Source organism: Pyrus communis, chromosome 2, assembly GCF_963583255.1.
Source record: "Pyrus communis chromosome 2, drPyrComm1.1, whole genome shotgun sequence".
Taxonomy (NCBI): Eukaryota; Viridiplantae; Streptophyta; class Magnoliopsida; order Rosales; family Rosaceae; genus Pyrus; species Pyrus communis.
Genome location: NC_084804.1, coordinates 14,669,608 through 14,692,779, shown reverse-complemented (window position 1 = coordinate 14,692,779; position 23,172 = coordinate 14,669,608). Strand labels below are relative to the sequence as shown.

The 23,172-nt window shown below is 36.1% G+C and overlaps 2 pseudogenes; both read right to left on the bottom strand.

Annotated features, from left to right (window-relative positions):
- Window positions 1-19,509, bottom strand: part of LOC137724834 (disease resistance protein RPP4-like) — a 28,263-nt pseudogene extending 8,754 nt beyond the window's left edge.
- LOC137725704 (disease resistance protein RUN1-like) lies at window positions 8,882-9,907 on the bottom strand (annotated as a pseudogene).
- Window positions 19,510-23,172: the final 3,663 nt, after the last annotated feature.

The window sequence follows — 23,172 nt, the reverse complement described above, 5'->3', positions numbered from 1 at the left end:
AACCAAGACCAACTTCTGAAACTACAGAAGCTATCCCTGCACTAAGTATGACCATAGAAGTGGTATTCACAAGTGAAATGGATGAGGAATCAGGTGGTGATGGCCACAGGACTGACTCTTCGGCAAAGAAACAACCGGAAACAGCAGCATTAAACCTTGTCAAAACAGAACAACAACAATTACAATGAGGGCAAACATGTATTGATAATGGCAGCACAGACATACACAAAACTGAATACCAACCAGAAGCAATTCCAGCAGATGATCCGGCAGCCACAAGAGTGAACTTTTATCGAACACAGCACCATTACCCTTCGCTACAGAAGTTCCAATCTCAACGCTAGGACCTTCCCATTCATATCAATAACTCAGAAAAAGCTCAAAACTTTTATGTATAAGCAAGCAAGAAAAAAGCAGAGAAAAAGTGGGTAATGAGTGACGGAATCTGAGGTTCCGCCCCAAATTGGAAATTGGGGAGTAGCCCGACTCCTTTCAAGTTAATGCAAGGTTCCTTAACTTTCTGATGTGGTACAGTTTTTCATAACCTCATGTGCCCCTCACATGTTGCAGCACTCAAGCCAAACAGATGGACAACACACATTCCTATGTGAGCCAATTCTTTAACATCCTCACAACGAATAACAAAAACACTTAAAGATCACTAGCAGACTACAATGCTAATGCATCTCATAAATATTTACAATTTGCGTAAAATTTCGGATAAAAGCTCAAAACTTTGCAAACAAGCAAGCAAGAAAAGCAAAAATGGACAATTGAGTAATGGGTAAAAATCAAACATACAGAGTAGTTGAAGAGGACGACGCCGATTCTGGTGAGCAGACCCACCAAGCTCGACGACAGCACTATCGTCCAGTTCCCTCGGCCACGGCCTTGTGCTCTGTTTTCATCTTCCCCTTCTTCTAGTTCTTCTGCTTTGTCATCGTCATCGTCATCGTTTTGTTGTTTTTGTTGCTGGGTTTGTTGGTTTTGAGGGAGGGAGAAATGAGGTCTGAGAGAGTCAGAGCTCTGCCATTTTTTATGGGTTTAATAGTTCTTCTAGTGTTTGACGTGTACCCAGCACTGGCATTTCTGGTGTTGATTGTTCTGGTTTGGGTGTTTGATGTGGGAGATAATAGGAGGAGGGTTTTTCCCGGCGGTGATGAAGACGGAGGAGGAGGAGAGGCAAGGGGACATAATTGGCGGTGGAAGTGGGCATTGGGGAAGCGCCGTATGCAGTGCAGGCCTCCCATTAGAGCAACTCCACCCCTATCCACTTTGCGCCAGCACCCAGCGCATTTATCCACTTAATTGAACAGTAATAGACCCAATGAACAGTAATAGGCCAAAGCATTTTCACCCCAAAAAAAATGTGTTGGCACCCAGTCTAAAAAATGCGCTGGCACAAACGATCTCCACCCCTACAAAATACGCTGGCACCCAGTCCATTTAAAATATTAAATAATTTTTTTATAAAATAAAAAAAATAGTTTTAATTTCGGATAGGATTTTTAACCAATCTCGTCACACCACGTGTCATTATCCGAACGTACTATTTTTTTAATAGATTTCCGCTAAGATTTTCAACCAATCCCGACAACCCACGTGTCACTTCCTGTTTACAATAATTTAGGCAAGATGTCGATAAGATTTTTAACCAATCTCGTCACGCCACGTGTCATTATCTGAACGTACTATTTTTTGAATAGATTTCCGCTAAGATTTTCAACCAATCATGTAGTGCCACGTGGCATTGTCCAGAACCTCATCTTTTTTTTTTTTGTCCATATAAACCCTACATCCCTACATCCATCCTCACACTAAACTCAATCCTTTTTTTTAGCTCAGAATTCTTCTTTATCGTTTTCAAATCTTGAGTTCTTTTACAATGTCTTCTTCAAGGAGAGCGTATAAACAATTGCAAGAGCAGCAGAAGTCATTTTTTTCAAGTAGTGCGAACCCAACATTCACACAACGTAACATCTTCACTGAGCTTCCACGAAGTCATTTTTTTTTCTCTCAAAGTGTACAAAATATTCAAATGTAGAAAGTGTAGAAAGTGTAGAAAATATTGAAATGTGGTGTAAGATGGAAGATGAGGGTTAGGTATTTATAGAAAAAAAATTAATTTTTTAAAATTTTTCTGTATTTTTTTAAAATTTTTGACATTTTTTAATTAATTTTTAATAAATTTTAATGTTGTAATTAATCGGGACCGTTGGATTTGAAAAATAATCAAATCCAACAGCACTCATTACGCCACGTGGCCAACGGTCAAATTTCTGACCGTTGGGCCTTTTTTTTTTTAAAAAAAATTTTTGGTGAAATAAACGTGGACCGTTGATCTGTGATCGGACGGTCCAATTTAAAATTAAAATTTAAATTTTTTTTACCGTTGGAAATCCAACGGCCTAAAAAACTAGCCGTTGGAAATCCAACGGCTCTGAGGAGGCTACGTATCCTTCACCCCGGACGACTGCAAGTAGGCCTGCACGCGGGCCCCAGCGCCTGCACAGCCTGTCGGCTACGCGCCCCGGGCACCGCGTGTGTTGCACGCGCCAGAAACAGACCGGGGAATGGGTCTGTCCATTTTGGGCTGGGCTGTTGACTGGCACGGGCTGGGTGCCAGTCAATTGCACGGGCTGGAGCAGAAAAATGTGGTGCCAGTCCATTTTCTTCACTTGGTGCCAGTCCATTGGGCATGGGCTGGAGTTGCTCTTAGCTGCTACACCAGTTGAGCCAACTGTTCAGTCCAATCCCAACCAACTAATTGATAAATGTCTGACAAAGTATTTAATTCATATTAATATAAAATAATATACCCTAATTTCCTTTTCTTTTCGTATTAACCAAATCAAGTGTTATTTTAATGGTAACATATTAAATATAGTCCTTCGTGATTGGAAAACGGCACTTGATGTATCAGACTGTGTTTTCGGTATATTGAAAAATTTCTCATAACTTTAGATTTAAGTGGCAATATGTCATTTTATAACATTGATGGAGATTTTGTTCTTTGAACGAAGAACATAGGTTTTGCATAGAAAATTTTTGTTACCAAATGCAATTGGAAGGATGGTGAAATTTGAGTGATGCATACAATCTGGTGTATTTGTACACAAGATAGCCACGCCAGCACACAAGAAACCTTTAGCATTAACGTTTACCTTAGTCATTGTAAAGATGCTCTGTCCTACCATTGCCAAAGTTATCTTGTCTTCCCTGGAATCTCTGTTCCATGAAAAAATCCCTTCCATCACACATACCGCAGGAATAATGCTCAACTTTATTATCTATGTTGTAAAACCAAATTCCAATTAGAATCCAAGTTATGTCTATATTCATAATTTACAGTTTATGCACACGTGAGTAATTGTTCTTAGCATTTGCAAATAAGAAGGTGCAACTATTCAAACTAAAAAAAATAGTTAGGAGCACAAAAAATTGATACTTGATAAAATTCGAGAAATTCATCTTGGTGATTGAGAGATTTGCTACAATTGAAAACGAAAGAAGCTCCCACAACGGAGTTGCACACTCCAATGTAGAGTGCCCCGTGACATACACCAAACCAACATATGCAATTACAAAAAAAATGGAAACTAGACAAGGTTGTAGCTCCAATTAAGAATGCATTACATTATGTGTTGATATTTACTTATTACATCAATTATTAGGTCCCATTCTTAGGTTTTGATCCTACAACTTTAGAGATCCCTAATGTTTTATTTAATAGAGCTTTCCATGCATATCATGTAATACAACAAGTTTCAGGGACTAATTAAGTAGCGAGAATGAGGCGATCACAAAAGGGATTAATCAAAATGGTTGTACCAGCTAATGAAGTTATTTAAAAGGTTTAAAATCATATTTTAGAACACTAATCATTGATGGTCTCATTAAAGAAGAAGACGACATGAAACCGACGAAACATGAACACAACATCATTGTGGACATGAGCTGCTTGTTGGCCCTGATAAGAATAGATAATCTATGGGTATGTTTAGATTATGAATTAGGTTTCCTCTTTAGACGGATTTACCCAATGATGCTTAAATGTGCAGTTGCAATTTACAGTCTAACAATATAACATGTCAAATATCCGACAAACAAATCACCCTGATTTCAAATTTGTAGCTTCCTTCTCAATCTTGCATTAATTAGTACGTTTCTCCACGTGCACGTTTTTGTTTCCCCACTTTGTACAAGTTGACAAATTGAAAACATAAACTTGCTAATTAACTCTGATTTCTATATTGCCACTTAGTACTATGACCTATTGGTATTCCTTTTCATTTGCAAGTGAAAGGTTTTAGATTCGATTCTCGCCAAAGACGAATTTGAACTACATTATTGATAATCCATTGTGAGGTTAAACTATTGGCATCTCTCAATGTCTCCATCGTCTTCTGTTCCTCCGAATCGGAAAAGAAAGGCAACCAAATCCCCGTTGTACGTCGTTGTTTTCTAAAGACATCGAAATCTTGAAATCGATTAACGACGGTCGTTTTGCTACCTTAAACTATTGGCATCTCTCAGAGTCTGATTTTCCTCTGAATCGGACAACAAAGGCAACCAAAACCCTGTACGTCGTCGTTTTCTAAAGGCATCGAAATCTTGGTCCTCCGAATTCGTGGTTTTTTTTAGGAAGTTTTAACGAAAAGTCCACGGTACTGTTTATTTTAACGAAAAATCATATTTTTACACTAAAAAATCAATCCGGTACTATTCACTTTATCATTTATTTCGTTCTTATCATTAAAATTAGTTTTCAAATTAGTTTTTTTTTTTTAATTTTTTTATTCTTCTTGGCGCTCCTCAAGCATACGGCAGCCTGGGCGCGCGGCGCTCTCGATTGATTCCATGGTCTGATCTTCCCCGAATCGCAATCCGACGGTGGCGATGGCGTCAGCACAGAACCAATCAGCGAATGTGGATCACTTCGATGCGTATTTCCGAAGAGCCGATTTGGGCCGCGATGGCCGGATTAGTGGCAATGATGCCGTTGCTTTCTTCCAGGGCTCCGGTCTCCCCAAACAGGCCCTTGCGCGGTACTCTCTCTCTCTATATGTATGTATATATGTATAATTGGATGTGTATTGTAGTGTGTATGATTATATTTGTGTAATAATAGTGGTTGATTGGGATTTGATGCTGGTGGAAATTTGTTCCAAATCAGAGTGATTTTGAATTTTTAGTCTAATTGTAGTTGAAGTGGTAAATGTGAGCTCGGGATGTCTTAATTCTCTTATCTAAGCTGAAATTTTTATTTCGTGTTAGTATAAATGCGGAATTGATGTTCAAATGATAGAAAATTAGTAGACGAAGGATTTATACTACAATTAGTGAGGTTGAGAGAGTTATGTTATCAAGTCATTAATTTACCTGGTGTATCCGTTTGAAATGTGTTATATGACCCAAGGATGGTTTTTTACTGTACAATTGTGTAGCAGTGAAAACCTGCAGCATAAGATGACTATGGAGTAGTTAGGATTGTCGCGTACAGGAGAAATGTTCTTGGGTCATGATCATATTGACATATAGGTTCTTGAAGTTGTATACTTGTTTTGCTGAAGGAATTTCCGTATAAAATGATAACCGGGGGCATATTATGTTAAATATTGATTATACGAATGCACTTTCTCATTATCTTTTCGTAACAGAAGTTTGGATCTGTTCTAGTTTATATTGGTTGCTTATATTTATTGGCAGACATGGGCACATGCAGACCAGAGGCAGACTGGTTTCCTTGGTCGGGCGGAGTTTTACAATGCCCTTAGACTTGTCACTGTGTCACATTATATTTGATGGAGCAGTTTAGGGAGGGACGCCCTCTTCCAGCAATGCTACCAAGGAATGTTATGTTTAATTTATCTAATATTTCTCAACCTACAAATAATTACTCCAATGCTGGCAATGTAGCCTGGAGACCTCAGACCTGCTTCTGGTATTCATCCATAAAACAAATCGCTTTTATTTTTTGAAACCATGTCCTTCTTCGATGGAGAATAGTTTCTTATTTTTCACTTTAAAAGGCTTTCAACAACAGCAACGGATGCCTGGTCCGGGTGCTCGGCACATGGCAAACCCAGCTGGAGGAAGACCACCGAAGCCAGTTGCTCCTTCTCATGCTGAGGAAAAGCAGCAGGCAATCAGCAGAAACCCAGAGCACCAGAATTCGAGAAACATCTTGTAAATCAACCGAGTATAGAGGAGGTTAATTAACTGAACTCAAAGTCCAAAGAAGCAATCGAAGCTGATAAAAAGGTACTTAGAACATAAATGTTTCCCCAATTTTTTCATCTTGAGCAGCAAAGTTATGTGCGCATGTTACTTCCTGATAAGTGTCAAATCATAACAAATATCCCAAAGACTTGGAGAAAGAAATTTTGGATGCTAGAGAGAAAATTGAATATTTCTGCGTCAAAATGCAGTTCAGCCATCGAACTTGTAATGTTTCTTTTGTATTTCATTTCTTTGTGTATGCATCTCGCTTTTTCTTCATTCTTTTTTTCCTTTATCTTGTAGTGTGACGTAGAATTTTTCTCCTTAATTTTGGAATGTCCCTAGTTCTATTGAAGCGAAGACCCTTACAGTTTTATCGTTGTTACAAATTTGATGATTGTATTATTAAATTGGGTCTGTGCCTTTTTTTTTCAGCCTTAATTTGCTATAATATTTTACCCTTTCTAATCAAATTTGTTTCGCTGATCTTTGTTTGGTTCAAACAAGAACACTGAGTTGTGTTTCAAGAACACTGAGTTTTTCCTGTGTTAGTCCAATTGGGCCATTCATATTTTTTGCTCATTGCAGTTCAGCCATCGAACAATCGCATATTTTTGTAGTGTTGAATGTTCAAACTAGGGCGCTTGGTCGTGAGATTTTTACTTTGCCCTGGTGTGGTGTGTTAATTAATGTCTATGTTTATGATATAAAGGCAAATTTCAAGATGCCGTTGGACTTGGAAATCAAGTTTTAATGATAACAAATAGGATATTACATATTTGTCCATAACTTGCGCTTTAAAGATACCAAAATAATAAAAGCCTTGCCTATTTGTTGTCTTATTTCTTGGAGACAAGTGAGCTCTCAATGTACAATTTCTCATAAAGTTTTTCCTAATTCTATTGTATAATGATGCTAAGGATTGTTGGATTAAAAGTCCAAATCCTAATAAGTTCAACTGGCTTCAGACCATGTTCATCTTCATAACTCAAAAAAAAATTTGTGTCAGACATACCACTTGATCCACTGGCTTTAGGCTCATCAATTGATCGACCACCTTTGGAATCGTCATCTTGTCTTGTTTTTTCTTCTACTTTTGGTTCCCTTGACATGAAGACATGATCAAATTTGAATTTCTCAGCATCTTTGGCATACAACTGGCATGTACCACAGCTTTCCACCTTCATACGGGAAGCAGAAGCAAGTTGTTTTAAAACCACCAGGCAGAAGACAACAGAGGCCTCATTGGCAAGTTTGTAAACATCAGGGGAGCATTCTTCTTCTACCTCTTCAATTCTAAAGGCCTCACTCCACACATACACGTGTTGTTGGTTGTAATAGTAGTTCTGGCGGCTGCTTCCGATATGGATTTTAGAAGTGAACGGTCTTTCACCCATGAATTTGCCAATGAAATTAGCATTTGCAGTCAAGTAACAATGCCGCTTTGAAAGCCAATCTGAATGAAGCTTGATGTTCACAGAAGATCCCTCACTTTGATAGCTGAACCAATTTGGAATTTCTTTTCTCGGACATATAACCTTAATCTTAGGCCAAGGAGTGTCCTTTGATGGAACACTAGTTGCCTCTCGCATAATTATAATCTGTGCTTCTTCCATTATGTTGCTCCTTGCATTGTTATCCAATTTTGGTCAATTAATAAAATGTTTGCAAAAACAATCATGTTAGAACCCAACCTTGTGTGAGTGCTGTCCTTGTACTTGACACTGTCTTCAGCGACGTGCAGCCTTGAGCTTCAACAATAAATTGCACTGGGAGCTCTGGTAAAGATTGAAGCTGCTTGTAGCCGACTAAGAAGAGTTTAGACAACCGAGAAGTTTGTTTGATGCTTGCAGGTATGCTCCTAACCTTGGTTCCACTCAGATTTAATTCTTGCAATAAGGTTGAGCAAACGAGACCATCAGGGACATCCTTAAGGTGCTTGCAGCCACTAACGTCTAAAGTTTGAAGCCCAATTAGATTTTCAACAGACGAAGGAAGCATCTAATATAATATACCTGCTCTTCTTTCCAAAGCTTCTTAACTTTGCTACTTGGCATATGAAACTCAACTAGATTTTCCAAACAAAAATTTGACGGCAAAGATTCCAATGGATAATGAGGCCACTCAAGATAATGAAGAGAATCGGGAAGGTCTAGAGAAGCGGTCATTCCGCCAAACGGTCTTAGCATTATTAGGTTGGACATTTTTTGAAGTTTGCACATATCTATCAATGCTCGCTCCTCAATCATAGACCAATTAACGTTTATAGCTTCAACATTTGGAGTTTCCTGACAATAAGAAGAAAGTTTAAATGTGAATATATGTTTTCAACATGTTAAAATGTAACGCACATTTTTTTCAACATGTTCCAAATGTAATGCACATTTGGAACAAAGAGTATTTGCGATGGTAATGATGTATAACTCTCTTGGTCTAGTCAAATATCCAACATAAGTGTACCCTCATAACTTTTCTAAATAAACAAAATTTTGTTCATATTCCAAACACAATAAAAATTCATTCAAATTCTTCTTTTAACAGTCTAACTTCTTTATTTTAAATGAGTTTTACTTTGTTTTGTTATCATCTAAAGTTTGTAATTTTTTTTCCTAAAGAAAGAAAAAAAAGAGAATGCATTTGGCACTTACCGTGTTACTCTTCAATACACGATAGACATCCTCATAAGTGAACAATCGACTCCGTTTACCAGGATTTTTAATACTTTGTTCCTGAACGATTGTCCTTCTCATTTCGTGTGGTGAATCGTGCATCTCTATGAGAGACATATCTAAGAAAAATATATCCTCCATCTCTATGGTTTCCCATCCCCCTTTTCAACCAATGGATATGAGAGACATATAAATGAGAATTCTAACTCCGACTGTCACAAAGAATCCGCGAACATCTAACCTTCGTTTTACCTCATCCATGGGCCACCCTTTATAAAAACATACTATATCCATAAATATCTCCTCCTCATTTTTTTTTTCTTCCAATCAATCATAACTTATTCTCAACACTTTCTGGATATCTCCACTGGAAAATCGTTCCAATTTGTTGAATTCATCTTCCCATTCTTCTTTGGCTTTGCAATTGAAGAACAAGGACCCCAGAACTATAAGAGCTAAAGGAATGACTTTGAAATAATGCATGGCCTTTTCTGCCAACTCCTCGTAATCTATTCTACGAGTACTGTTATTCTTGAAAGCACGCGAACAGAAGAGCTGAAGAGTGTCGTCCAGTTTTAATACCTCAACCTTGTAGATATTATCCTCTTCAACAGTTTGCCTAAGTGTGCCCCTATCTCTACTTGTTATAATGATTCTACTTCCAGTGCCATACCGAAGACGATCGCCAGCTAAATGTTCCATTTGCATTGAACTACTCACATCATCAAGAACAATGAGGACCTTTGTGCGGCTGAGCCTTTTTCGAACAATAGTTGATCCTATGGATAGACCTTCTTCTTTTAATATCTCCTTAAGAAGTGTTTTTTCCAAGTGATCTAGTCCATCTGCTTTTTCTGAGTTCTCCCTAACATTCTTAACAAAACAAGAAGCTTCGAATTTAGAAGAGAGTTTGTGAAATACAGTTTCAACAAGGGTGGTCTCGCCAATACCACCCATGCCCCAAATACCTACAGTAATGCAAGCGTCCGGTGAATGAATGCTTAATAGCGATTCGATCTTCTTCATGCAGCCTTCAATTCCAACATAGCCCTTTAAATCGCAGGATGATTCGCGACACAATTTGGTCCAAATATGCTTTACAACTTCCTTAACTAAGTTGGCATCCGTCCTGGCATATATGATTATGAAAGAAAGCAAATGTTAGTCTTAAATATATATATACCTTAAAAATCTTAGCACAAATAAAATTGTCACAAGTTTAAAGAAAATTTATAATTTAATACAAGTTAAAGAATTAGTTAGGGCTTGTTTGGTATCGTATTTGAAAATTTTTATAATTTCTCAAAACATTTCTTAAGAATTTTTCTTGAAAACAATTATCTTTAAGACTTAAAAAAATTGTTTGGCATGTGATTTAAAAGTTTTGAATCCTACAACTTAAACTGGACAAAGAGATCCAAAAAGAGGGGGTCAAGAGAGAAAGATGAGAGAGGAGGAAAGAAAGTAAGAAATGATCGGAGGAAAGTGAAAGAAGTGAAAGGATCGGAGGAGATGGAGAGAAAGAGGAGTGAGAGAAAGAAGAGAGTGGATTGAAGGAGAGACGAAATAGGTTAAAAAAAAAAAAAAAAAAAAAAAAAAAAGGAGAAGGGGGAGAGAGAAAGAAGAAAAGAGAGATAAATTTGAAGTGAGAGGAGAGGAGGGAGAGAAAAGAAAGGAGTGAGTTTAAGTTTAAAAACTTTAAAAACTCATTTTTTGTGTTTTTAGATAATAGACTATATTTTTTAGTTAGTCTTGAGTTCAATTTTTGAAAATAGTCATACCAAACGAGTTTTTAAAACCTAAAACTTGAAAATTGATTTTAAATTTAAAAAGTTGGATTCAAGTAGAGTAACAAACAGACTTTATTTACCCATAATTTTTTGAATCCAAGCCAAATATGTTTACCGCATTCGTCAAAGCATCCCTCCACTTGTGCACCTTGTCGATACTGTTCTCGAAACATTGTTCAAGTAGATGAAGTGCATAACTTCCCCGTTGTTTTCGTACATCCGATGGAAGGGTGTCGTAAAAAACAGGTATAACCAACTGGCCATGTTTTTCCTTGCATTCTAGGATACACACAAGCTCATCCAAACACCAAGTGGAAGAAGCATAGTCTTTCGAGAAAATGATCACCGAAAGCTATGATTCCTCGATTGCTTCGAGAAGGGCAGTTTTGAAATATTACAACAAATACCACATGAATAATGCTCAACTTTAATATTTGTGTTGTAACATCAAATTTCAAATTAGGATCCAAGTTATGTCTGTATCCATAACTTACAGTTTAAGCACAACAACTGTTCTTAGCATTTGCAAATAAGAAGGTGCAACTGTTCATACTAAAAAATAGTTAGGTGCACATAAATTGACATGTACTTGATTAAATTCGAGAAATTCATCTTAGTGATTGAGACATTTGTTACAACTGAGAACAAAATAAGCTCCCACAATGGAATTGCACACATCAATGGAGAGTGGCCAGCGACATACACCAAACTAACATATACAATAAAGAATGCATTACATTATGTGTCGATGTTTACTAATTACATCAATTACTAGGGCCGGTTCTTTGATTTTGATCTGAAACTTAGTACTACTTTAAAGATCCCTAAGGTTTAATTTAATAGACCTTTCCATACACATCATGTAATACAACAAGTTTCAAGGACTAACTCAATAGCGAAAATGAGGCGATCACAAAAAAGATCAATCAAATTCTCTTAATTTTGCCAACTAATGAAGTTATTTAAAGGGTTTATAATCATATTTTAGAACATTAATCATTGATCGCTCGTTAAAAAAAAAAAAAAAGAGGACGTGAAACCAATGAAACGCAAACACAACACCATCGTGGACATGAATTGCTTGTTGGTCATGATATGAATTAGATTTCCTCTTTAGACGGATTTACAGAACGATTTGCATACACTATGATAATATAACATGTCTAATCCTAACAAATAAAGCACCTTGATTTCTAAATTGTAACTTCCTTCTCAATCTCGCATTAATTTGTACCTTTCTATATGTGCACGTTTTTGTTTCCCCACCTTGTACAAGTTGACAAATCCAAACATAAACTTTCTGATCAGCTCTGATTATTGTATTTGTTGTGGCAGTACTTAATGGGCGGGGCTCATTAGGATCAGTGGCAGTTTTGAAATATCACAACAAATACAGTACCATTTTTGTCACAGAAAACAGAACGGGAAAATCGATTGACGACGAGCCTTTTTCTACCTCAGACTATTGGCATTGTCCGTCGTCTTTTCATTTTGCTCCGAATCGGAGAAGAAGGGCAACCAAATCCCCACTGTACGTCGTCGTTTCCTAACGCATCGAAACCTTGGTTCTCTGAATTCGTGGTGTTCTGATTCTTCCCGGCATTCCTCACTCGTACTGCCCGAGAGCGAGTCGCTCTCGATTGATTCCTTGTTCTGATCTTCCGCGAATCGCAATCCGACAGTGGCGATGGCGTCGGCGCAGAACCAATCGGCGAATGTGGATCTCTTCGATGCATATTTCCGACGAGCCGATTTGGACCGCGATGGCCGGATTAGTGGCAATGAAGCCGTCGCTTTCTTCCAGGGCTCCGGTCTCCCCAAACAGGTCCTTGCGCAGGTACTCTCTCTATATATGTATGCTTGTGTATATATGTATAATTGGATGTGTATGATTATATTTGTGTAATTATAGTGATGATCCGGATTTGATGCTGGAGGAACTGTGTTCCGAATCAGATTGATTTTGATTTTTAGTCTAATTGTTGTTGAAGTGGTAAATGTGAGCTCAGGATCTCTTAATTCTCTGATCTAAGCTGATATTTTTATTTCGTGTTAGTATAAATGCGGAATTGATGTTAAAATGGTAGAAATAAGTAGATGAAGGATTTATACTACAGTCAGTGAGGTTGATAGAGTTATGTTATCAGCAGAAACCAATGCCTGGTCCTGGTGCTCAGCACGTGGCACCCCCAGCTGGGGGAAGGCCACGGAAGCCAGTTGCTCCTCCTCCTCCTGATGCTGAGGAAAAGCAGCAAGGCAATCAGCAGAAACCCAGAGTACCTGAATTGGAGAAACATCTTGTAAATCAACTGAGTACAGAGGAGGTTAACTCACTGAACGCAAAGTTAAAAGAAGCTGATAAAAAGGTACTTAGAACTTTAATGTTTCCCCAATTCTTTCATCTCGAGTAGCAAAGTTTTGTGTCCATGTTACTTCCTGATAAGTGTCAAATCATAACAAATATATCCCAAAGACTTGGAGAAAGAAATTTTGGATGCTAGAGAGAAAATTGAATATTTCGTGGTCAAAATGTAATTCAGCCATCGAACTTGTAATGTATATTTTGTATTTCATTTCTTTGTGTATGCATCTTGCTTTTTCTTCGTTCTTTTTTTTCCTTTATCTTGTAGTGCGATGTATAGTTTTTCTTCTTAATTTTGGAATGTTCCTAGTCCTATTGAAGCAAAGACTCCTATAGTTTTATCGTTGTTACAAATTTGATGATTATATTATTAAATTGGTTCTGTGCCTTTCTTTTTTCAGCCTTAATTTGTTGTAATTTTTTACCCACTCTAATAAAATGTGTCGCTGATCTTGTTTGGTTCAAACAAGAACAGTGAGTTTTGCCGGTGCTAGTCCAGTTTGGCCATTCATAATTTTTGCAAATTGCAGTTCAACCATTGAACAATCGCATATCTCTGTAGTGTCGAATGTTCAAACTATCGCACTTGGTCATGAGATTTTTACTTTGCCCTGGCATAGCGTATTAATTAATGTCTAAGTTTATGATATAAAGGTCTATTTCAAGATGCCACTGCACTTGTAAATCAAGTTGTAAAGATAACAAATAGGATATTACACACTTGCCATAACTTGCGCTTTATATGTATAAAGTATAAACAATACTAAAATAATAAAACAATATTTAAAATAGGATATTACACACTTGTCCATAACTTGTGCTTTATGATGCTTAAGATTGTTGGATTAAAAGTCCGAATCATCTTCAGTTCCATTGGCTTCAGACTCATGATCATCACTTTCATTTGCTTTGGACTCATCACTTGATTCACTAGCTTCAAACTCATGATCATCACGTTTAACCCAACCTTGTGTGGGTGCTGTCCTTGTACTTGACACTGTCTTCAGCGACGTGCATCCTTGAACTTCAACATTACATAGCACTGGGAGCTCTGGTAAAGATTGAAGCCGCTTGCAGTCGACTAAGTTGAGTATAGACAACCGATAAGCATGTTTGATGCTTGCAGGTATGCTCCTAATCTTGGTTCCACTCAGATTTAATTCTTCCAATGAGCTTGAGCAAAAGAGACAGACAGGGACATCCTTAAGTTGCTTGCAGCCACTAAGGTCTAAAGTTTGAAGCCTAAATAGATTTTCAAAAGACGAAGGAAGCATTTTGACAGCTGTCCCTTGCAAACTAAGAGATACCAAATGTTTCATTGGCTTCAAGATTTCAGGGAAATTGGAAAATCTAGAGCAATTTTCGAGATCAAGTCTCTCAAGATATTTCAACTTACAAATGCTCTGTGGGATACTTGAAAGCCTTTCGCAAGCTTCTAGATAAATACTTTTGAGAGTAGGGAGAAGCTCGATTGATGAGTGTAGCTCTTTAACCGCTGTTCCACTTAAATTTAAGAACTTCATATGTTCCATTGACTCTAGGATCTCAGGGAAGTTTTCAAGTTTAGAGCACCAAGAGAGATCGAGTTCCTCGAGACATTTCAACTTACATATGCTCTTTGGGATCCTTGAAAGCCTTTTGCAATCTACTAGATAAATTCTTTTGAGAGCAGGGAGAAACTCAATTGATGAGTGTAGCTCTTTAACCGCTGTTCCACTTAAATTTAAGGACTTCATATGTTCCATTGACTTCAGGATCTTGGGGAAGTCTTCAAGTTTAGAGCACCAAGAGAGATCGAGTTCCTCCACATATTTCAACTTACAAAGGTTGGTTGGTAGACTCACAAGTCTCTTGCAATCAACCAATGATAATGTGGTTATATCCTTGGGAAGCTCAGAAAACTCGCCAAGGGATGTGCAGCCATCTAGATTAAAACAATCAGAAACTTTCATTTTACACCTGTTGCTTGGAAGTTTCTCAAGGTCTTTGCAATGACGTATATTCAAGTAAGAAATATTTTTGTTAGACCAAACTGATTCAGGCAACTCCTTTATACCAGTGTTTTGTAAACATAAGTATGTAATATTTCCTGGCATCTTTGGAAGATAGTTGAGACTCCTGCAGGCTCTAAGATCAAGACGAGTAAGCTTGTCAAGATGTTGAAAATACGAAGGAATTTCAACCAAATTTTTACAGCCCCAGAGATTTATCTCCACAATTTTAAGAATCCCAGAGAGATTTGGAACTTCAATTAGATACTCAGAGTCACACAGATCGATAACTTGTAAGTTGACAAGTATCTGCAACAATGAAATAGAAGTATAAAGAATTAATATAATTAATTTCTACACTTGATTTTATACAAGAATTAAAATGGGCATATAATATAATATACCTGCTCTTCTTTCCAAAGCTTCTTAACTTTGCTATTGGGCATATGAAGCTCAACTAGATTTTCCGGAGAAAAATTTGACGGTAAAGATTCTAGTAGATAAAGGGGCCAGTAAAAATAACGAAGAGAATCGGGAAAGTCTAGAGAAGCGGTGAATTGGTAGCCACCAACCACAATTAGCATTATTAGGTTAGACATCTTTCTGAAGTCTGCACGTTTCAATGCTCGCTTTTCAATGTAAGACCAATCAATCCGTATGGCTTCAACATTTGGAGTTTCCTGAGAATAACTAGAAAATTTAAATGTGAATATATATATATATATATATATATACATATATATATATATATAATGTTTTCAACATGTTAAATGTAACGCACATTTGGAATAAAGAATATTTGCAATGGTAATGATGTACACGTGTCTTAATCTAGTAAAATATAAAGAAAACTAAAAGAAAAGAGATTCAAATTTTTGCATTTTAATAAAAAATCATATACTAATTTTATTTAATGATAAGAACAAAAAAAAAAAAAAAATACAAAAAATCAAATACGCGCTGGGTGCCCCCCCCTCCCCCCACACTCCCCTCTTCTCTCATTGTTAGCTGCATTAAGAGATTTTTTTTTTCTTAGAACAATAAAAAAAAACTTCATATTAAATTACATTCCCCAGTTTTTTTTTTTGGTGTTGTCTTTCAATAGTAGTCAAGGTGACAAGATATTTTTCAATGTGCCCGGAACACGGGATGGTACACCACGTGTCTCTATAAGTGGTGAGATCTTGTGTTAAAAAATTAATAACATAAAAAATAAAATTTATCACCACTTACATAATAACATGCAATATACCACTTGTGCTCCGGATGCAAGGAAATTCTTTTTCAAGATGACACCCAAGTTCAAGAAATCGGATGGAGAGCTATATTTATTATTGTAGGTACGTAAAAAATATGTGGGAATTTTAATTTGGTAATCAAAAATAGCTTTTCAAATACAATTACTGAGAATATAATCTTCTCAAGATCTTGATCTAAATGATCACTTCTGGGTTCATCTTTTCGGTGTAATGGGTGCTGTTACAGGACCAAAAAGGGTTTGAGTTTCAAACCTTATGAAACCGAACCAAGAATTCGACACTATTTATAAAACTTGATCAATAAGTAGGCATTATTTATGGAAAGGGATCCTCTCCAGATATCTTCCGTCAAATCCACCCAATCAATCAATCCGGACCCTTGAAATTTAATCTAATAGCTAAAGTTATTATACCTTTTAAGGGGACCCCTGTTTTTAGCCGTTTGATCAAATTTCAAAGGGATTTGGTGGAAGAGATCCGGAGAGGATCCCTTTCCATTATTTATAAACTAAACCAATAACTAGACACTTGTATGAAACTAGACCAATAAGTAGATACTATTTATGAAACGAAACCAATAATTAGGCACTATTTCTAAAAGTAAACCAATAGGTTGAAATTATTTATGAAAATGGACCAAGAACTAGATATTATTTATGAAATATGACAAAGGACTAGATACTATTTATGAAAGTGGACCAAGAAAGAGATACTATTTATAAAATTGGACCGAATAACTAAGCATTATTTATGAAAAATGACCAAGAACTAACACTATTTATGAAAGTTGACCAAGAACTAGGCACTATTTATGAAACTTGACCAATAAATAGTGTTGTACCGTTCAGTTTCTTAAATAGTGTTCAGTTTCATAAACAATGTCTATGATGGACATACGGGTCCCATGCATCAGGTTTTTTTTTTTTTTAATTTTCTTTACATTAAAATTGTGTCATTTTCATTAAAATTTAAGTTACTTCATCATCTTTATTAAAATTTAATTCTTTTTCATTACTATTTAATTATTTTTTCATTAAAGTTACAGCTTGGGTTTTAGTTAAAATAAACTTAGCACAAGCCCTATTCATAAAAGTTCCCTAAAATGTATCATCCTCTACTTGTCTAAAAAAACAAAATTTTGTTCATATTCCAAGCACTTCCTAACACAATATAAATTCAATCAAATTCATCTTTTAACAATCTGATTTCTTTATTATAAATTAGTTTTACTTTGTTGTGTAATCATCTAAAGTTTGTAACTTTTTTTTGCTGAAAAAAAAAAGAAAGGAAAAAAACTGAATACGTTTAGCTCTTACCGTGTTGCTCTTCAATACATGATAGACATCTTCACCAGTGAACAACCTATTTCGTTTACCAGGATCTTTAATACATTGTTCCTGAACAATTGTCCTTCCCATTTCTTGTAGCAAATTGTGCATCTCTATGGTTTCCCTTCCCCATTTTGAAACAATTGATATGAGAGACATATCAATGAGAAGTCTAATTCCACTTGTTGCAGAGAATCCACAAACATCTAACATTCGTTGTACCTTATCCACAGGCTCCCCTTTATGAAGACATGCTATATCCACGAACATCTCCTTCTCATTTTCTCCCAATCTATCATAACTTATTCTCAAAACTTTTTGGATATCTTCACTGGGAAATCGTTTTAGTTTCTTGAATTCATCTTTGCTCTTGCAATTGCAGAACGACGACCCCAAAACTGTGAGAGCTAAAGGAACGCCTTTGGCATAAGCCACCGCCTTTTTTGCCAACTCCTTATAATCTATTATACGAGTAATGTTATTCTTGAAAGCATGCGAACAGAAGAGCTGAAGAGCGTCATCTGGTTTTAATCCCTTAACCTTATAGATCTTATCATCTTCAACAGTTTGCCCAAGCATGCTCCTATCTCTACTTGTGATAATGATTCTACTTCCAGTGCCATACCAAGGACGATCGCCAGCTAAACGTTTGATTTGCACTGAACTACTCACATCATCAAGAACAACGAGGACCTTTGTGCGGCTAAGCCTTTTTCGAACACTGGTTGATCCTATGGATAGACCTTCTTCCTTTAATATCTCTTTAAGAAGTGTCTTTTGCAACTGTTCTAGCCCTTGTTTTTGTTCTCTCTCCCTAACATTTATAAGAAAATAAGAAGCTTCGAATTTAGAAGAGAGTCTTTGAAATACAGCTTCAGCAAGGGTGGTCTTGCCAATACCACCCGTGCCCCAAATACATACGGTGATGCAAGCATCCAGGGAATGAATGCTTAATAACGATTCAATCTTCTTGATGCGGCTTTCAATTCCAACATAGCCCTTCAAATCGCAGGATGATTCGTGACACAATTTGGTCCACATATCCTTTACAACTTCCTTAATTAAGTCGGCATCCATCCTGGCATATATGATTATGAAGGAAAGCAATAGTTAGTCTTAAATATAATACCTTACAAAGTTTTTCTTTTTTTTGTTTTTTGTTTTTTTTTTTTTTTTTGGAAATACATCAATATTTTTACACTAAGAGGAGGGGCATTTCAACTAAGCCACACAAGATTCGAACCTAAGACTTCTCACTTCTAAGTAAAAAGGAATACCACCAGACCGTAGTACTAAGTGGTCATAATTTATACCTTAGAGAGTCTTAGCACAAACGAAATTGTCACAAGTTTAAAGAAAATTTATAATTTAATACAAGTTAAAGAATTAGTTACCCATAATTTTTTGAATCAAAACCAGATATACTTGCTGCATTCGTCAAAGCATCCCTCCATTTGTGCACCTTGTCGATACTGTTCTTGAAACGTTGTTCAAGTAGATCAAGTGCATAACTCCCCCGTTGTTTTCGTACATCTGATGGAAGGGCATCGTAAAAAATGGGTATAACCAACTGGCCATGTTTTTCCTTGCATTCTAGGATATGCACAAGCTCATCCAAACACCACGTGGAAGAAGCGTAACCTTTCGAGAAAATGATCACCGAAAGCTCTGATTCCTTGACTGCTTGGAGAAGTGCAGGTGCGATTTCATCTCCTCTCTTAAGCTTGTCATCAATATAAGTTGTGATTTTTTTATCAAGTAAGGCAGCGTGGAGGTGGCTGGTGAAAGTACGGCGGGTGTCCTCACCTCTGAAACTAATAAACACATCGTACTTTTTGGTATCATCAGCATCAGCAGGTGCAGCAGCGGATGAAGAAGAAGAAGCAAAAAAATGTAGTTGTAGAGAGATTAATTGTTAATTAAAGAGAAATAATATTATGACGTTGCACCGAATTAAGGAGAATAAACTTAGAATTAAGGAGAATAAACAAAGTTTCAACAAGTGAGAGACGAACGAAAATAGAAAATGGGGGCAAGTAAAAGAAGACTAGTGATAAAGATGCAAACAAAACAAAGTGGCATCCGGTGACAGGTCACCAGCGAAGAAATTAACAGCAGACATAACAAAAATTAATTAGAAAATTAAATGCCAGCATAACACAACACCTAAACTTACTAATTAAAATGAAATGACAAAAAATACAGAAAGAGCTTAAACAGTATCAATGAAAAAACACCAACTAACCTCTTACAAGTTACCAATTTGACAGGGGCTTCTTTGTTTTCTCAACCTTCAAAATAAGAAAACTTCACCTTCAAAATAATATATCCAGAACAATTACTGTTTTGTATCATCGGCATCGGCAGGAGCGGTAGCGGATGACGAAGAAGAAGACGACATATCCATAACCTCTAATTTTCAGATCCAGCAAGTAGTAGTTGCAGGGAGATTAACTGTGAATAGAGAGAAAGAGAGACTGGTTCAAAATTAAAGAGCATCCAATAAAGCAAGAGAGAGAGAGACGTTCAGACTTCAGAATTAAGGTGGATCTAATGAAACAAGAGAGAGAGAGGGAGGGAGAGGGAGACTATTTCAGATTTTACTTGAATTGGCTTTTGACTACATGCACAAAGTTCCAAAGGCCCTTCTGGAAATGCCATGACTAAAAAGGGGCGGGCGCATGGGATGGGACCCTCCTTTACGCGTACACGGTCTTGAATTTTCCCAGTTACTTAGTAAGTCACCAATTTCTCGCTAAGTTTTCCGGACAATTTCCAAGTAATTTCAATTGAGGACATTTTTATAATTTCCAAAAGCAAATAAGTGAGTTCCACACTACAGAATCATGGAGGGCTAAGAATATAGTTGTTCACCAATAGCGACTGAACAAGATTTGGAACCTATATTTCCAAGCACAAGTGAGAAATCAACTCATTGAATTGTTAATGAAAAATCTTTAAGAGTTACAGACTTATTTTGTTTGATTTCACCATAAGATATTTCACAATCGTTACAACTATCAATCTCCCTACCATATTATAGTCAAATAAAACTAAACAAATCTTAATAGTTGAATAAAACTAATGAAAAAAAACTTCAAAACTTTGAATTTTAACCAAATTATCTCATAGGCAGCAACTTTGTGTATAAATTATTCAGGAGTTGTTTATATATGCACGACGTCGTTTCTTGGAGGATTATGGATTTATTCATATTGGTTTAGTCACTGGAATTTTTTATTTTTTGGACAAATAGTCATTGGATTTATTCATATGCAGCAACTATGTTAGAACTTCCGTAAAAAAAAGTCATGTGCTACCCTATGAGACTGAATCGAGGGGCAAATCAAATGAGAAATATTGTAATAATAGTCCCTCAGCTTTAATTCATCTAGAGAAATTGTCCCTCAACTTAACCCAATTGAAGCAACAATCCCTCAACTATAACCCAATTAGAGCAATGGTCATTTCAATATAATTCATTTTGAAGGAATTCTAACGAAGTTAACGAAAAAGACCATAGTTGTGCATTTTGATGAGTTAAGGAACCAATGATAATGGATATTTAGTTGAGGGACCATTTCTATAATTTTCTCTTTAAAAATAAACTTAGTCTAAGTCATTTTCGTTAAAGCTCCCTTAGTTATTCATTAATAATTCAATGGGTTAGTTTATGACTTCTATTTCCAAGGCTATCGAGAGGTCATAAGAAGGTCCAGAATTTCATCTGAATATATGTGCCTTGGCCAAAGTAAGAAAGTCATGATTATGGCTGGTTTGATATGGGATGTTGAATCCTGAACCGATCATTTTCGAGACAAGAATCTCAAGACCGACCCTGATTCGAAATTTCAGTATTCCCGAATTTCAAAATTCTCGAAATGTTTTCTGTATTTTGGGACTGGATTTTTGGGTTTTGGGTTTGTGGGTTGAAACTTGAGATTTTGGGCTTGTGGGTTGAAATTTAGACTTCGGCTTAAAATTTTGTCAGCCCAATTTCATATCAATTGAAATTTGAGCTTTTTACCTTAAGCTAATCTGAAATTTCATGCCAACTAAAATACCAATTCAGTAGAGAAAAATAAAGGATGAGAGACTACACAGTTGAGAAAAATAAAGGATGGCATGCCAACAACAATAATATATGAACAGATGTAGAGATTAATGTGGAAAAGTTCAAGATTAAGGGAAAAATCATCAATCAAACTCCATGAATAAGCAATGCGCGCGCACACACATAAAACACACAACACACACATACAAAACACAGACCATACACAATACACAGAACACAAAATTATCCGACTCTGCAAAAGCTTAACCATGTTTCTAGGCTAACAATGCAAAGCTTAACCATGTTTCTAGGCTAACAAAGGTACTAAAAAAAGTAGAATAAATTTCTTCCATCGTTGCCAGAACTTTGGGTATCTGACCTGATTCATCTAATAGGATACCCAAGCCTAGGATTAATTCCGCGCATAATTAAGAATTTCAATTATTTTTGTAGGGAATTAATTTGAGCTGGTTGAGTACATAAAGAATTGATCTACAACGGAATTCTTCTATAATTCAAGTTTCTATCACTAAATTCTTTAATTTTTAAATTGTATAATACACAAGTTTATTTATTTAAAATTTCTAATTTAAGTACTTAGATAAATTTCTACTATTTTTGTTAAATTAATAAATAATTAGTCGAATTAATTAATTTTGTCACTTGAATGTTATGAAAAAATGAAAATGAATAATATTTATAAGCATTTATGTTAAATTAACAATATTAAATATAACATAAACTTATAATATTTAGTAATATAAAAATATATTATGTTAAATTAATTTGTTTTGCACTCTAATTGTTATTTTAATTTGTTTTTACCATAATAGGTGTTGAAAATTAAAAGAAAATTAAAAGATTGCAATCGTGATAGAGTTCGAGGGTTGAAAGATAGAAATTGAAAATTCTAATAGTTATGCCTACATGATAGGGATTGAAAGATTGTAGGCATCTTAGTGTCAACATAATAGTTTGCCCTCGTAAAGTGGTAAAACATGGACAAGAGTTGGTTGACGATACCCCAAAATTTTGAAGCGTATACAGCTAGAATTAATTTGTTTTTGGATCAAGCAATTGCAAATGATGTTGGTCCTGATAAGTTTAGATGTCATTGCAAAAGATGTTGTAATCGATATACTTTTGTTAGGAACACTATTGTTGAGCATCTCATATTGTATGATATGGATAAAGATTATAAAAACGCTTGGTGGCAACATCATGGCGAGCAAAACATTAGTGAGCAAAACATGGCAATTGGAGAAGAAGAAACATGAGATGAGGTGATTGGCATGCATGATTTTCTTAATGATGTATTTGTCCAACCATTAATAGAACAAGGTGTTGGGCCATCTACTGAACCCCCTATTTGGGAAGGGCGTCCAGAAGAGGTGGAGACTTTTTTTTAGGTTGCTTGAAGAGGCAGATCAAGATTTGTGGCCAGGTTGTTCGGAGTTTAAGAAATTGGAAGCAGTTGTAAGACTGTATCATATCAAG